Below are 19,454 nucleotides of genomic sequence, written 5' to 3'. Positions count from 1 at the left end.
CTCCAATAAACCTCCTTAATTGAGATTTTTCTTTTAATGGATCACTTAAGATAAAAATTTATATTTTTGATACTTTGTGGCACATTTTATAAAGCTTTGAATAATAAAAGTATAACTAAAACAAAAAACTTGTTTTCTTCAAGAATGGATGTGTACATATCCATCCCTTAAGATGACAAGGTTCTTTTCGAAACTTGTTGGAGAAAAGTATTAAAAATATAAGTGGTTAAAAACAAAGGTTTAATTTTAATTTACGAAATTAATCTTGACTGCTGAGTACACTTGCTTTCTTGTATTTTATAATTATTTACAAACTAACTAACTAACAAACCATCACGCCGCTTCCCCGCAGGGGTAGGCAGAGAGAATAGAGCGCCACACCACTCTGTCCTTGCAAACATTCTTCGCCTCTTCCACGTTCATGCATCTCCTCATATATTTGTATTTACATATATATTTACATATATTTGTATATTATTATTTACGTTCTAGTAGATAATAATTAAAATAATATTTGTACAGCCCTGTTTAAATTAATAAATTTCATATAAGCAAAATAACGTTTTAAATATTAATGTGCTTAGTAATTATAAAAATAATAATTCAAAAACACATAAACAAAATTAAAATTGCTTCGAGCACAGCAAAAATATTGACAAATGATATGCATTTTAAAGCGATGTAAAAACGTTTTATATGATTAAAATAAAGCCATTTTACAGATTTAAAAAAAAAATCGAAATATCTCAGTTACATACTCTATAATACTTCTTAATATATTATATCAATAAATATCATTCAAGAAGAATTCTGTCTGGAGTTATTTCCAGTACTGACTCTTTTGATTCTATACGTGTTACTCTTGGTATCTATGATTGATCTTTTCCTCCAGCTCTTATACTTCTGCGAAATGCATTCTCCCCTTCTATCTCGGTACTTGTATTTCTATTCACTATCTGTTCACACGTCTGAATGGTCAAGACTTGCGCTCGCATTCCATTTATGCTCCGTTTCATCTTGGCCATGCCTCCCCTAATACTCGATACTCAATTTATATACAAATGTACTGCAATCTGACTGTCTTCAGGCGCATTAAATATCGATATTCAATAAAAAAATCTTGGTTATAACCAATAATTATAAAAATCTATTGTCACACATGCTTCGATGCATTCTGCGTGATTATCAAATGCCGTATGATACTGAGTAAGATCACTCCTCTAATATTCCATAGTCAATTTATATACTGCAAACTGTCTATCTTTAGATGCTTAAAATATCAATATTTGGTATATTTTTTACTTGGTAAATGAATACCACTAATTACTTAAATCTATTGTGACATGTGTTTCGATTAATAACGCATTATCGTCAAACGATAATGATACTGAATGTATTGAAACGCGTGTCACATTAGATTTTAAGAAAAGGTGGTATTTATCATGTAAAATTTAAATAAAAAATAAATGCATATTACAACAATAGTGACTAATTGATTAAATAAAACATCAATATTTACAATTTAATGCAAATATTATAGTTTCAAACGATTCAAATTTGAGTTGACTCTCATTTTATTTATGCTGTAAAAGACTAATATATTTACATTTTCGACTTGATAAAAAAATCTGATTACTTATATGAAAAAAATGCAAATTCTTTATTTCTCCAATATTTATTCGGAATCGAAAATCAAGAGCCTTAGACCGAGAGTAATTCGATACCCTGCGTATTATCCAGATTTATCAATTTCCTTTCTTAAAAGAAAACAAGTACAGAAACGTTATTATGAGGGAATATATATTATCTAGATTTATTGGAAATTTTGATTAATTTATTCGGCATTCACTTAGTGGTAATATCTATCTATTTTTAAGTTTTATTTGTTAAATACCAAAACGAATTTGGTAATTTGGCAAAATGGTAATTTGGTTTATTTGGTATCTATACTAAAGGCATAAACTGCAACATTTTGAAACAATAGAAATTCATTAAAATATAAATAATAATAAACCCATAATTAACAACATGATAATGACTAAAGCCCCAAGGGTATTGTCGTTTCTCTTTTTGGTTAAAACATAAATACAATTATCTTTATCCTTTAACATCCCAAAGACACAACATTGAAATTTAAACTTAGCTTCACATATGGTATTTAAAAATGATGCGGAATTTATCAAGAAATAGTGGTATTTACTTATTAAAATAATTTGAAAAATATTGTAATTTGAACAATTTTTGTAATATTATAAGTTTTTTTTAAATCGTGAAGAAAAAAAAGAAATCCGTGAAACAAATAACATTCTTCAATTGAATATTTTTTGTAATCAGAAATATTTTTTTTACATTTTCCTTGCATTTCATAAATACCTAAGATATAAAAATATTTGTAAGGAAATAACACAAGTCTTGTTTTATATAAGAATTTATTTTATCCAAGTACCCGGGTAGCATAAAGTAGGGGGGAATACCTTCCCGTTTAGAATTCTGATCTCGTGGTATGTGATAGACCTTCATCCGGTGTCCTGACAACTAAGATGGACGTACAAAATGTATTTAAACATATAATAATGTATTCTAATATATTTAACTACAGCTCGGTGAATAATGCCTTTGACTTCCTGGAATCAACATACCGATGTGGTTAATGATCCAATAAATAAATTTTATAATCAATCGCATAAAGAATACGAAATTTAAGCAAAGCTTTGAAAGCTTTTGATTTTAGAAAAATATATTTTATTGAGTAAAAAAAATCTGTATGTTAAACTTCATTCTCTCGAAGATGCATAAAAAATATTGTTTCTAAATATTTTCAAACCAATATAAATATTGTGATAAGTTAACCATCATTGGTAGTATCTGAGATAAAAAAGGGTCTCCCACTATAAAGCCTAAGTACTTATATAAAACTATTTATATAGTCATAAGAGGCTGAAAAATATTATAAAGCTCATATTAATTCGTGTCATTTTTCATTGTATCTGTTGAAATTACCCCAGCATTAAAATTAATTTAGTATATGCAAATTATAACAATTATTTTTTCAGTTATTAGTGACTCCTTTTATTCAAAATCAGTTAATTAAGCGATGTCATTTAGACAATAATAAGAAAATTGTCATAATATCAGGCATATTTAAGTTAATTTTTATTACTATTATTATACTTTTTGTAGCGACCGTCGTGCATTGTATCGAGTAGATGCTCAAGTTTAAAAATATGGGGCTGTAAACAGATGGAAATGAAGTTAATCGTCAATGGGGGGTGGAAGAAAAACTAATAAAGGACTAGAAAACTGTCGTCCTGTAATTTCTGTCGATTATTCATTCCTTAAATACAAGGGCTCTTATGTACCAGAAAATTCCCTAATTTTTAAACCCAAGACAATGTATTCAAGGAAATAATTTCTATTGTTTTTTTTATAAGTACACACATGTTTTACTTCTTCTTTTTATTTATCAATACAATAAATATGAAATGACATGGTATAAATTAAAAACTCCGGATAAACTGCATTTTAAGCAGTTTGTTATCGGGTTCCTTCGAAGTATGGTTAGAAATAAATTTAAAGTTACAAGTATCATATAAATATGATATCAAGTATTGATCAGGACACTCACACACACACACACACATATAGTTATATATTTAATATATATATATATATATATATATATATATATATATATATATATATATATATATATATATATATATATATATATATATATATATATATATATATATATATATATATATATATATATATATATATATATATATATATATATATATATATATATATATATATATATATATATATATATATAACGTGGTAATATTTTCCTTTTGAAAATTAAGTGTAAATAATATGTAAAGTGGGTGTATAATAATAAAATAAACAATGTGTTGCTTTGTAATTAAAGTTTATTCTTAATTTATCTTTATAATAATTTTTATATCTATCTATCTATCTATCTATCTGATTCTGACAGTTAATAATATTATCGGAAGTCTTTTGTTTTATTCTGAGCGACGCATGCGGCATCTGGTGGTAGAACTGTTTTATGTAGGTACTTTTTGTAAGTACTTAATAAAATGTATAGGTAGGTACCTAGTTATTTTATTACATCTCCCCCCTTGGTTAAGAAAATTCATAGTAAAATTTTCACTCGTCCTCCGGATCATCTTCTTGTAGTGAAGGGACTGGTATAAGTTTAGTGATATGATAAAGGTTTGATTTTATTTTTTTGTGACCTGTATCAATTCTGTATATTGAGTTAGAAATTTTTTCAATAATTTTATAAGGTCCAATTTTTAGTTCATCCAATTTTTTTCTGTTTAGCTTGTTTCCATTTTCCACATACACCATGTCTCCTACGTTGAATTCGCAGCCTATTCTATTTTTGTCAAATAATGTTTTATTGTAATTATGTGATTTTATTGTATTTTTAAGCGCTATTTGCCTGTCTCTAATCCAGTCATTATTAGATTTTCCTTGTTTTAATTCGTTGGGTAAAATATTTACATCTGTACCATATAAAAGATAACTTGGGGAAAAGTCAGTGACTGAGTGATTAGTATTATTATATTTATTAACACATTCTTGAGCTATTGTGGTCCATGCTCTTCTCTTCCCTTTTTCATTTATTTTGCATCTGATTTTGTTCACCAATGTTTGATTCAGCCTTTCATTTAGGCCATTTGAGAATGGTGCATTTACTGCAGTGAAGATTATTGGGATCTGCTTGTCATTTAAGAATTCTTTGAATTCTTTCGAGTTTATTCCTGGGTATTGGTCGGTGAGAAGCATACCAATATCCTCGGTTTCTGTTATTTTCATGACTAGTTTTATAAAATCATTTGCATTCTGAGTTTTCGAGGTTAAAATAAATGCGTATCTTGTAAAGTGATCCACTAAGAGATGTAGATATTTTTTTGTTGATCTTGAACCTCCTAAACCTCCAATTGTGTCTAAAGATATTATTTCAAAAGGCTTTGTGGCCGGGCCTAGATGAGACATAAATCCAAATTTCTTTTGTCCTCTTGATTTATTTTTAATACAAATTTCACAATTTCTACAAATTGTTTTTATGTTTTTCGTCAAATTTTTGGCTGTGTAATGTGGACTAATAGTCTTTTGCATTTGTCCAATTCCAATATGGCATAGGTTTTCATGTATGTCTTTTATGATTTCGATGCTAAACGGTTCTGAAAGAATTATTTTTTCTTTTTTCTTGACCTTTTTAAAATAGACATTGTTTTTTTCAATCCATTTGTTTTTTTTCTGTTGAATTCTTTCATTTTTATTCTGATCTCTTAAAATATCTTCTAATTTAACCAAATTTACAACTTTTAATTGTTCATCTGCATTTTCACTCGATTCTAATACTGGATTCCTGCTTAGACAATCTGCTTCTAAATTCTTCTTTCCTGGATTATATTTTATTTCAAATTCATATTGCGATAAATAATATGTTAAATCACCTAACTCTTCATCGGTCCTAGATTTCAGATTCATATTTTCCAAAGGTTTGTGATCTGAATAAACCGTAAATGATTTACCTATTAACCAGTATTGCCAGTATCTTACTGCTTCCTTAATTGCTAAACATTCTAAATATATTGCTTTTTTTTTCTTCTGGGCTTCATTTAGTTTTTTTGAAAAGTATGCCACTGGTTTTTCTCTACCATCGGGCTGCTTTTGTTTCAAAATGGCCCCAACACCTTCTAAAGAAGCATCGGTATAAATGTTGATTGGTAAATCCTGATCAAAAATTTCTAGAACGGGCTGTGAGCAAAGCATGCTTTTTGTTATTTCAAATGCTTTTTGGCATTTATCACACCAAATAAATTTTTGATTTTTCCTTAGTAAGTTATGCAATGGATCTAGTATTATTGCACTCTTTGGTATGTATTCATGGTAAAAGTTTATTTTCCCCAGAAATTGTCTTACATTTTTTATCGTTTTTGGAACAGGAAAATTCTTTATTGAAATCAAATTATCCTTTACTGGTTTTATTGAATTATTTTGAATTATATGACCTAGATATTTTACCAAGTCTGACGCAAATGCGCATTTTGTAAATTTTAACCTGAAACCTTCCGTTTCGATCGCTTCCAGCAACTGTGTTAAATGTTTAATGTGCTCAGCAAAAGTTTTAGAAAATATAAGAATATCATCTATGTAATTAACGGTGAAATCAGTAAGTTTATACTTTCTTAACATGTTACCTAGTATCCTTTGAAAAATTGCTGGTGAGGTCTTCAATCCAAATGGTAGGCAAGTCCATTGGAAATGTCCTTCTTGTGTAACAAATCCCGTCTTTTTTCTGTCTTCGATTCGTAAAGGAATAGACCAAAACGCTGAGTTTATATCTAGTGTTGAAAAAAATTTGCAATTCCTGGTCTTTATCATTAGGTCTTCAATTAAAGGAAATGGTTGAGCTTGAGGCACTACTATTTTATTCAAGTCTCTGAAATCTATACACAGTCTGGATTTTTTGTTTTCCTCTTTTTTAAATGCCAATGTAACAGGTGCAGCAAATGGACTGTAGGATTCTTCTATTAGCTTATTATCCAGTAATTTTGCAATTTGTTTTTCTATCTCCTTTTTATCTTCTACAGTACATCTGTAAGGCCTCTTACTGCAATATCTGTCTACTAGTAAGTCTATCCTCGCTTCGTATCCACTAACAGTGCCGATATCATATTTGTCTTTTGCAAAAACGGATTTATATTTGCAAATCAGTTCATTTATTTTAGATTTTTGAAATTGATTTAAATGATTTATTTTTATTTCAAAATCTTCTTCTTTTACATGTTCATTGTAATTTATTTTGCATTCCTTGCTGTTGTTATTTTCTGTATTTTTAAATTCACTATTTTTTATTTTATATTTTGTAGAAATTTTTTCTACTTTCTTTTTATTTTCATTTTTCAAGCATTGTCTCTGTGTTATTTTTAAGTCTTCATTTTGGATTAGTTTAAATTTTTTTTATCATATCTAATCCTATCAAAAAATCATATTTGAAATTTTCTTCATCAATAATATATACATCAACGTTTTTTTCCAATTCAAATATTTTTATTTTCAAAGTCGTCAAACCGTTTGTCTTTTTAACACCATTAATTGTTACTAAATCTGCTTCATTCATATTGTTTCCTTTTCCTTTTAGTTTTAATAACTTAGAATTTATTAGAGAAACATTTGAACCTGAATCGTAAATTCCAAATATTTCAATTTGATCATTTAGTAATAGTTTGACATTTATTAATGGTGTTACTATTCGTTTTTTTGATCGGTTTCGTTTAACTTAGCTTCTATAACTGAATTGTTTACATGTCTGATAGTATTTTTATTATTAAACTTATCAGGCTCCTTTGTTCTAAACCAGCACGTTACTTCAGGGTGATATCGAGTTCCCTTATTTAATTTTTCACAAATCTTACATGGACTTTTATCTTTAATTTTACCACTAGTTCTTAGATTTCCATATCTTCTTTGATCCGAAAACCTTTTTTTATTTACAATGTTTTCGTGTTTTTTTACTTCATTGAATAAATCGACTGTATCTTCTAATTTTTCTCTATCAATCTTATTAATTATAAATTCTGGTAAACCAGCCACAATAAGATCTACTAAGGTACCCATGTCGATCGTTCTTCTCATCTCCAACAAAAGTTTTTCCTTCCTTATGGCATAGTCTAACAAGGAACCGTCGTTATATTTAAAAGATAATGCAAACATTACATGGTTCCATCCCTTGTTTATAAATGTTTTACAAAAGTTGTTTTTCCATACTATCCATTCTGAGTTCATGGAAAATTTTATCATCATCGAACTGTACCAATCTTCACAACTTTTATCCATAAAGAATCTTAATATTTCAATTTTTTTCTCGTCCGTTGTCACCTCAAAACGTGTACATTCTTTTTCAAAAATATCCATCCACTGGTTTGCATTAGGATTTTTGCTTGTAAATTTTTGAATGATGAACATCTCTGAAATATCTTTTAAATTTTGATGTTTGCTTACCTGAGCATTTTGTATTAATTTTTCTAGTAAGTTTTCTAATGTTTGAGGAGCAGTATCCATTTTTTTTAAATTTTGTTTCTTTATTTTTGATTAACAAAATTGTCGTTTTATAACGTGGTAATATTTTCCTTTTGAAAATTAAGTGTAAATAATATGTAAAGTGGGTGTATAATAATAAAATAAACAATGTGTTGCTTTGTAATTAAAGTTTATTCTTAATTTATCTTTATAATAATTTTTATATCTATCTATCTATCTATCTATCTGATTCTGACAGTTAATAATATTATCGGAAGTCTTTTGTTTTATTCTGAGCGACGCATGCGGCATCTGGTGGTAGAACTGTTTTATGTAGGTACTTTTTGTAAGTACTTAATAAAATGTATAGGTAGGTACCTAGTTATTTTATTACATATATATATATATATATATATATATATATATATATATATATATATATATATATATATATATATATATATATATATAAATATATATATTTATATATATATATATATACATATAAATATATAAATATATATACACATGCACAAACACATATGTTTAAAATAAAGCTACGAGTATATTCACACATATGTATACATTTATACGTCCATATTATGTAAATTTTACATCGGGATTAAATTTTTCGCTTCATTGAGAACGTGTGTGCAATTTCCCTAAAGAATAGACGTATGAAGCTTTTCAATTGCTCACTTCTACATACGAATTTTTTGGATGAATAAATTTTTGTCTTTGTTCCATACGAGATCTCTCTATTCCTATAAAATGCTACGTTTTCTATTATTTTTGGTTTTGTAAATACGATTCGTGGTAATATTCAATTTATTAATTAAAACCGACTCACCATCACAACCGCTATTTGAAGGAGTAGGCAGAGAGAATAGAGCGTCATACCAATCCGTCTTTGTAAATAATCTTCACCTCTTTTGTATTCATGCATCTCCTCATATATACTTACCTACCCGCTGATTATTTTGGCTCTTGACCTGACCAATTTTAAATTTTTCAAATATTTGAATCATGCCATGTTTTCCTCGATCTTCCATTGATCCTATTTCGAAAGCCACATATTTTTTTGTTCTTTCATTACTCATTGGTTCCACTTACCTAAACCATCTCAACAAACAATTCTTAATTTTGTCTTGCACTATTTCCTTATATCACCATTTAATAATAATAATAAATGGATAGATATTACTACAATGTGATTACTGAATCAATTAATTAAAAGAAATAGATTTTACTATTTTATCTATAAAATCATTGTTTATGTTTTGATGTTTGCTAACTATGAGTATTTCAATGTTTTAGAATTAGTACATAAACCCTGAGGATGACAAGGTTCTTGTCGAAACCGTTTGGAAAAAGTGTACCAATAAAAAGTGATTTAAACAAAGTTGTTTTATTTTATAAAGTTTATAAAATGTGCCACAAAGTATCTGCGAAAAACATTCAAGAAGCGAATTTCTTTCATTAATGGAATCACCAGTAACTTTGTGATAATATCTTTTCATTTTTAATTGAAGTTTTACTTGATTAATACTACTTTTTAAAAGTGGTATTTACAAAGTAAAATAAAAATTAAAAATAGGAAAATTCTTCTCTCGTTGGGTTACTCGTATCTAATTTCTGTAGCTTCACTTACATGCATTGTTTTTGAAGGCAGCTAAAAGAACAGCATCGCTAAACTCGATCTTCCGACTGAACTAACACGTCAGTATCAGTCATTGAATATGGCTAGGAAAAGATTGTAAACTATCTGATCCAAACCACTGAAGATTTTATTTATGATTTGAAACGTAATATTTTCAATTTAGGATTATTTGCAGAAAAAATAATTATAAAAATGTAATTTTGGCCTCTAATTAAGCTGAAAATTATAACGTTTGTTTTTTTACACGTATAATTTAAATAAAAATATTAATCAAATCCTTTTTTTTCAATTATATACTTATTAATTGACGATTTTCCCGGTGGTTTATTCAGACTGACAAAAAATAATAAACATTAAAAAAAAAATACAAAGATAATATGGTTATTTCTGTGTTATGTATTTATTGGTGTAAAAATTGTGACATATGTTTAAAAAACAGAATATAAATAAAATGAATGAATGATGACGCAATTCAAATAACAAAATTAAAGCATTGTTTTTTTAATTTAACAATTTTCAGGTGTGGACTATAAATCGGTAGTGTAAAGGCAAGGGGCTATATCTGTCTCTGACCAAATTTATCAAACTTGGAAAATTAAATAACTAATTTGTTTTATGTTTTTTATATGTACGTATCTTAATAAAACTAAATAAGTATTGCAACTTCAGCTATATCCTTTTGCTAGATTATATAATACACTATTTAGACATTTTGTGGAACTTAGAAAATGAACATTTTTAAAGATATATTCCTTTGCCATTACACTGCCGAAATATGGTGATAAGTAATCAATTTGTATCGTACGTTTTGGTTTTATAAGTATTACAATCTGTACATTTCGTCGTTATATTTTGTCATTTATGTTACTTGAATAGGCTTTTTACAGTAATTGGTTAAATCCTGCCCCATTCATTCGAAACTACCCTTGCATCATATGCTTGATTAGCTGGGATATATCTGAAGGGTGTAAATTGATGCATGCACGATCTTTTATTTTTTCATACGTAATATAAGTTTTATAAAATAAAACTACTTGGTTTTTAACCACCTTTTATTAGTACTTTCTCCAACCGGCTCCAACAAGAACCTTGTCATCATCAGGGTTAAACAAATAAATGTTTAACCCTAATGACGATGACAAGGTCCTTATTGAAACTGGTTGGAGAAAAGTGCCAAAAAAGTAATTAAATACAAAAAACGTTTATTTTAATAAGTTGATAAAATGTACCATAAAGTATCTGAGAAAAATATTCCATGAAAAAATACAAGTTTATTCATATCAAAAACATTAAATAACAATTTTACGATTTTCAATTCAATTAATTTCATTCAATAATAATTAACATCGCTCACTCCTTTCAAGAACGTCATAAATAAATAAAAAACTAGATTTTTCAGGAGAACGTTTTCAATGTTTAAAAATATAATACAATGCATTAAAAATAAGTATCAAGCCACTTATTGAACTTTTTACTGTAAAACAGATCTTTTTAAGTGAAACCTGAAGGTTTTTTCTCCATTTGAAAAATATTTAGTATATTTAAAAAAATAATTAAACAATACCTTTACATCAAAATGCAAAACAACACTTTCTGCCCTGAAGCGGGTAAATATTTAGTTAAAAATATGCCTCTTTTGCTGGGATATAGTACACTTTCTGGGCATTCCGAAAACATGCACAACTCAAAATTGCCGATTTTTTATTTATGATGTTCTTAAAAGGAGTGAGCGATATACATTACAAACTAAAATTTAAAACGTATACATTATAACAAAAAATTTAAAGTAAGCAAGAACACTCTTGTTAAAGATGTAGAAGAATACCGCTTCGGAATACATTCTGATTGACTTCTTGGTATCCACTACAATTTTACCATTATTTTAATTGCTTTTATATATGGACAATATATACATATTGTATAGGTATGTATGTAACCTTTGTGACATTCTGCATGCCTCTATAATGACGCTAGTGTAGTATGTTGTACATATTAGACTTCCTTGGGGGAGAAGGAGTCCTTAAACAATTCACAGTATGTACCAGGAGCGCAGGGGAATGAGGGACAGGATTGACTGGCAACAAATTGACATGAGTAATTTGATTTCGAGAACGCTGCTCGCTCTTCGAATATATATATTTTGACGACGCGATAGGAACAACCTTGCTAGCGTTTATTGAATTTGTTCCTAATGTATTGACGCAAACTGAAAAAAATTAAGTAAAATAAAAATAATATATTCTCAGCAATAATATTTTATGTATTGTTAAATGATTTAACAAATAGAATGGCATTTTTTTTTTTAATATTTCAACATAGATGAAGAAAATGAAAGTTTGCCTTAAATCCTATTAAAGGCTGGTTTAAAAGTTTAATTATAATAAGTTACAATCTGTAAACAGAACATCCATTTTATTGTTTTGTTATAACTTATATATATTTATACTACACATTATGTCGAAAAGCTATTTTACTTATATACATATATATACATAAACATACATTTAAACAATAATTTTAGTAATTTATAAAATGAAACAACTTTTAACCACTTTTATTGGTACACTTTTTCCACCCGGGTTCGAAAAGAACCTTGTCATCCTCAGGGTGTATGTACTAATTCTAAAACATTGAAATACTCATTGTCAGATTTTAGTTAATTACCCTTCCCTTACAATACCAAAAACTTCCATAATATCTTCAATAGAAAGTGGTTAAAACAAAGTTGTTTTATTTTATAAAGTTTATAAAATGTGCCATAAAGTATCTGCGAAAAACATTCAAGAAATTAATTTTTAATTTCTAATTTTATATTTCAATGAATTTGCAGAGATCCACCTAGCCGCGTTACCTGTGTGCCTTGTCGGTGGAGTTCTTTTTACATTATTTTATTTTATTTTTATTTTTATCTATTTTAACATAATATATGTACAAACATAAAGGTAATGATAAGAATATAAGTAAAAATAATTAAAACTATTTTACAATACTAACACTTGATTCTATTCCTTTTTATTGTCTTTGGTCCATATTTTTGTTTGCCTTCTTATTTCCGCCTGCAATAAATTGAAAACGGAAGGAAGAATGTTTTGAAGTATTCCACTTCCATATTGATTGTTCACTCTTATATATATTTTTATTATATGTACTAGTATATGCTTTCAAATGTTATGTAAACGCATGATGATTGATTTTCACTACAATATTCACTAATTATTTTAATTTTTTTTCTCTGGGTGCTCGCACACATACAGGAACTTTGGGTGAGTAAGCTTGACAATTAATTTATTTATTATACTTTTTTCAGTGAAGCTTTCTACCGAGCTTTTATCGTTTGCGATTTCAATTTTATGTGTTTATTCTTATTCAAACATAGCTTTCATGACTTTATGTTAGGTATTTGATTTGGTCCCCAAAAATAAAATAAAATTACGAAAACATTCAGAAAAACCGAGCAAAATTATTATTGTTATTATCTATAATTGTGATTTTTGACATATAAAAATAATAAGAACTGCGATTGAAATACCACATAAGGAGTTATATTACCAATTGGTTGAATTTACATGCACATAAGGTTTACATTCGATTAATCAAATAACACTATTTAATTTTTTAATTGAAATTTTACCTGGTAAATACCACTACTTAAAATCTATTTTTTTTAGGAATAACCCGCAAAGCGTCTATTTCAGACGCTTGAATGCAGGTAGGATAGTGAAGATAGGGAAGGAAAATGTGAAAAATATATCACAAACACCCAGACCAATTGAAAATAAATCTTTCATTAATTCATTTTGCAATTGGCGGATCTCGAACCCGCGACGCCAGTTTCGCAGTCAAGCGTCTACCCAACTACGCCACGGCGTCTGTCCTTTTGTATTGTAATAAGTGTTATAATGCATTTATCATCATTAACACTGTCCTTAATGATACTGAGTGAAAATACGTTTCAAATGGAGTTTAAGAAGAAGTGGTATTTACCTATTAACCAAGCTAAATTTTAACTAGAAATGTTTACATATTACCATTTTTCATTAAATAATGGAACTTTTCCTGATGATATATCTTTTATTGAATTATGCAATGTGAACCCAGTGGCTAAAATGTAACACGAGACATTACGCATTCCCTTAATAATTCAATTTGTACAAATCTCCAGTGGTCACCCGCCTAATTTACATGGGATATCTCGCATCGGCCAATGGGGAGCTTTCCGGCAGAGGATGCGATACTTAAAATTAGAATATCTTAATTTCTATCAGGACGGAATACACTTCGGCCACTGTCCTAAAACGGAAAACGACCCTTAAATGAACCGGATGTTGCGGAAAATAAACAGAAATAAAATGTAAACAAGAAAAATAAATAAAGATGAAACATAATTTTTTTTTATAATGCTTACGTTTTGAAAAATGTAACATTATACGTTAATATTTAATTCAAGTTTTACTTAGTAAATATGTACCATGATTTTATTTCTTTCTTTAAACCTTTATCCGCACCCCAATGGTGCAAAGAGCACTGCATCATATAAACGCAGAGTTATCTTGATCGTTATAACATGAAGAAAAGGTGATCAGCTCTCAGCTTCAGGTACCAACCAGTCCAGAGTAATATTGAATTCATATCAGTGTGAAAAAATCTCTTATATTTATTTGATCCCCCCATGGGAATCAAACCCCGGACCTCCAAAACAGTAGCCGAGGATGCTGACGATTACTCTATGGAGGTGGACATTTACCAAGCAAAACTTAAAAATGTATAGATATTACCACAAAGTGACTGCCGAATCACTTTGTTATGTGTATTCTATATTTTTTAACCTTTATCCGCATCCAATGGTGCGTAGAGCCCTGCATTACATTGACGTACTGTTATATTGATCGTTATTTGTAAAGTGATCACCCCTACGCTTCCGGGACCAGTCCAGAGTAATATTAAATAATTATAGGAGAGTGAAATCACTAATATTTTTTCACATGAAAGCAAGGTGAAAATTTCTGCGTTTTAGGGACCAGTCCTGAGTAATATTAATAATAAAACCCTTATCCGCACCCAATGGTGCATAGGGCACTGCGTCATATAAACGCAGTGTTATCTTGATCGTTTACACATGAAGGAAAGGTGATCAGCCCTCTGCCTCAGGTACCAGTCCAGGGTAATATTAAATAAATATTACAGTGAAAAAATCAGTTATATTTATTTTACCCCCCCTTGGGAATCGAACCCGGGACCTCCAGAACGGTAGCCGAGCGTGCTGACCATTAAACTACGGAGGCGGACATGAGTAATATTAACTCACTATAAAATCACTAATATTTATTTTTACTCCCTGGGAATCGAACCAAGGATCTCCAGCACGGTAACTATACACGCTATCCATTACACCACGGGGGCGAACCTATTTTATATACCAAATTTTTTAGGTGATTTAATTATTGTAAGCTTAATTACTGTATGATTACGTTAAATATTTTATTTACCGTAATTCAAATGGAGTGGGTTAATATGATATAATCGAATATAAGGTTTACTTTTGAAATTATTCCATCATTTGAAAATACCCTGTAGGCATATTAATTATGCAAGGGGTGACGGAGGGGTTATTCTTCCACCCCCCTTAGTATTGGAGTGTTTAATCTGATTTGGCGAACGAAAGCTTTCACGCTGTTGGTTTTGCTTGTGCTTAATATTTTCTTGGAAAATAATTCCTTTGAATAAATCTTTGCTCCAGATTCGGAAAAAAATATATGGAATTTTTTTAACGTTTTAAAATCGTACAAAATAAAGATAAATGTAATGTTTTTAAATAAAATTATTCTTATTTTTTGATATCTCAACGTACATGAAGAATAATGTGGAAGTCTGGGCATTTACAAGGCTTACGATCGTCATGGACTGGTTAAGTGATCACTTTACACACGTGTTGTCCGCCTCCGTAGTGTAATGGAGAGTACGCTCGGATATCGCACTGGGGGTCCCGTGTTCAATTCTTAAGGGGGGTCAAATAAATATAAGTATTTTTTTACTCTAATATTTATTAAATATTACCCTGGACTGGTACCTGAAGTGGAGGGCTGATCACTTTTTCTTCATGTGTTAACGATCAAGATAACACTGCGTTTATATGATGCGGTTCCCTATGCACCATCGGGTGCGGATAAGGGTTTGAAGAAGAAGATGAAGTTACACACGTGGAACATTCACCAATTCTACCCATGATTGACAATTGAAGTTCTATATATATATATATATATATATAATTCAATTTTGAAACATTGTCTTGAATCACTAGAATTTTATTAGAGACATCTATTGGTGAAATTCCAAGAATTTTAGTAGTGTGGTTGTCAATTATGGGTAGAATTGGTAAATGTTACACGTGTGTACACTTGAACCAGCCTTTGACGGTCGCAAGCCGCGTAAATGCCCAGACTTCTATATTCTTCTTCATCTATGGTGAGATGCCAAAAATAACATGAAAAATAATTCCTTTCATTGGAGGTAATCCAGATTTGTCGACAAGTATATGGACAAACTCAAAATGTCGTAATTAGGAGGTAATTAAAATATTTTTCAATCAAATGTATTGTATGAATCGTCAGAAAGGTACTCCAATGTACCCACCAATAAAACATTAATAATTCCTATCTCCAGACCAGCATAATTCTTAAGGGAGGATGATAAAGTGCATCTCGTAGGGTTGTAGTCGGTAGATACATCCCTTAGTACACATGTACTATAAATTGCAACAGTGCACCAACCTTCCTTTTGGGGTGTGACTAAAAACAACTACTCAAGGGGGTAGTTATATTGCATTCAATGTAGGGCAGGGGACAATCGATAAAGCTGAGAAAATCAATAATAACAATCATATTCACTGCAAACGTATTTTACTTTTTTTACAATTAAAAATTGATTTATGAATAAAGTTTCCTTTAGGTAAATACCTATGATTTCATTTAAAAATAGTAGTAGTTAAATAGTAGTAAATATTACTTTGTCATATTCAAAATCTGTATTTGACTAAAATCATCATAACTGGTCTAAATATTATACTATATAAAAACATATACCCAAAAATGTTTCCTTTGAGATGAAAGTATAATATTTCGAACAAGTTTTCTTCTGTTAACATGAAAAAGATTTCAGCTTTTAATTTCATCTGATTTTCAACTGAAAATAAGTATATATTCTCATATAAATTCATTCCTATCAAATTAAATACCTTGCTTACTTTTTTTTAAATCGTAACAATGTGGGTCTTTTTTCATAAACAGAATGGTAAATATAACACAAGGTGCAAAGTGATAACTTTATCAAGGCAATAAAATGTCTGAAGGTTTGTAAATGACCAGATTTTAAACAAATTCTTATCAAATTATTTCATGGTTTTTATTTATTTAAAAATATACCTTGGTTAAAACCACCCTATTATCGGTAAAAAAGAATAATAATAACCGAACAAAATGTCAGAAAAACTTCATTGACCTTAATTTATATCTGCGTACATTCAAATTCAATGAAAATCGATGACTATCAAATCCACATTATTCACGAATATAATCATGCTGATATTTCAGTCTCTTTCAGGCGCCTTCAGATTTCTTGAAATTGCGACCGAGGCGAGTCGGACTGGCATTTCAGCCTACTGTATAGGGCCTTATCAGGATAACAGAAAAGGGTGAAGGTAGCCTTAATTCGGTCATTTGAATTCACGTTTCATCCGACCACGTGGTCTTGTAAAGTTCTATATCGCTGTTCCCAAAAGCTTTACTTTATTTTTGACTTTAAGCTGTTTCGGTTGTTTAGCAGTACCGTCACGTCTAAACTTTGTTTTTGTACGGCTAAATGTTTATTATTCTTTATGAATGGTAAACAGATAGTGAACCAGGTAGAGCGTGGGGACTAAATCCTTTAATAAGGAGTTTACAGGTTCTCCTTGGAAAACTATAAACTTATCTTCTGCCAATCCCTTGAAAATTTTCTCCTAACCAACTAAATGACTAACTATTATGTCGCTTCCCCGCAAGGGTAGACAGAGTAAATATAACGCTACACCAATCTATCTTTACAAACAATCACAAATTCTATATACATTAATGCATACTCCTGACCTAACCACGACAGACAACCAGCCTATGACATATCGTGAACCCTATAAATATCCAGACTTCATGTATGTTAAGACGTAAAAATGTAAGAATAATCAAAACCTTCTTTATTGAACAGTATTTGTTCTTTTGATTAAAAATCACCAAAGTTAGTTTAGGTATTCACAGTATATTTCTATAGATTTAAACTATATTTTTCTATTTTTTTTATTTAAAAATAATCATCGTAATTTTAGAATATCTCCGAGATTTTTGTCTACCGGTTTCGAAACGTACCGTCTCTTCGTCAGGATAATCACAACAACAGTATGCAAACTATACTACACGTTTTTAATTTGAATTTTACTTGGTAAATACCACTTTACTAAAAATCTATTTTGACTCGTGTTTCAATGCATTCCGTATCATTTTCATACCGTATGTGAAGCTTAATACATAGTGGTATTTACCAAGAATTTTTTTTAAATTTAAAATGGATAGATTTTACCACAAAGTGACTGCCGAATCAATTAATGAAAATACTTTTCACACGCTTACAACATCACAAAATGTTAATGACATGCGATTTTGGTCAACCCAAGGACCAACATGCACTAAAGTCTGAGGTCTGACATGCCCTACAATTTATTTATTTTTTTTGTTCCTAAATATATAAGTAGGTATCGCTTGTTAATGTTTTAGAATCACTGAGTTTGTGTTGAATTCACCACACAAGTTCGCGTAGCTCTGGATCATGAGGTTTAGTTCGTATGGGTCAAGCTAACCTCAAATGTTTAATCCTTTGCGCCTCATTGATTCAACAAGTCCATTGTGCATTGTGACCGATCGGGTGACCATTCTAAAACGGTGACTGAGTAAGATGCGAAATATATTTATTGTAATAATGAAATTTATGTATATTTCATAATTATAATATCAAATTCAAATTTCATGTAGTGTTATGATTATTGAAATTGATGAATTTTGCAGGAAGTGTCGCAAAGAGATATAAGAAATTCGAAGATATTTTTTTTATAACTAACTGCTAACTAACTAACCATCACGCCGCTTCCCCGCAGGGGTAGGCAGAGAGAATAGAGCGCCACACCACTCTGTCCTTGCAAACATTCTTCGCCTCTTCCACGTTCATGCATCTCCTCATACATACCCGCCGATTGTTACGACTCCTAACCTGACATACCTGATCGTGCCATGTTTTTCTCGGTCTTCCTCTGCTTCTTTTCCCACTAACATTCGCCTCATAAATTTGTTTTACCGTTCTTTCCTCACTCATTCGTTCTATATGTCCAAACCATCTCAACACACCTTTCTTAATTTAATCGATAATGCTTATCTCAGCTTTGCATTCCTTCCTTATTTCACTATTCGCACATCTATCATACATCGTTTTATCGCACATTCTTCTGAGAGATATATTTTTTTATTAAAACCTAATTTTCTAATTCGACATCCCTTTTTTTTCTTAAAATAATAAGTCCGTTTTCAGTCTCTTAAAAAATATTTTAAAAACTAAATTACTATCATTTAACTTCCCCGAAGTAGTAGGAAGAGAGAATAGAACGCTACACCAATCTGTCTTTACAAACAATCTTCGCATGTTCAAAAATTCATGCATA

At 29.6% G+C, this 19,454-nt stretch overlaps 1 protein-coding gene across 3 annotated transcripts in view; it reads left to right on the top strand.

Moving 5' to 3' along the window:
* Positions 1-19,454, top strand: part of trh (PAS domain-containing protein trachealess) — a 395,076-nt gene that overhangs the window by 253,741 nt on the left and 121,881 nt on the right. The window lies entirely within an intron of this gene.

The sequence above is a fragment of the Brachycentrus maculatus genome, unplaced genomic scaffold (genome assembly GCF_059751285.1).
Source record: "Brachycentrus maculatus isolate JH-2025_06_01 unplaced genomic scaffold, ASM5975128v1 h1tg000099l, whole genome shotgun sequence".
Classification (NCBI taxonomy): domain Eukaryota; kingdom Metazoa; phylum Arthropoda; class Insecta; order Trichoptera; family Brachycentridae; genus Brachycentrus; species Brachycentrus maculatus.
This window is presented reverse-complemented; position numbering and strand designations above follow the sequence as displayed.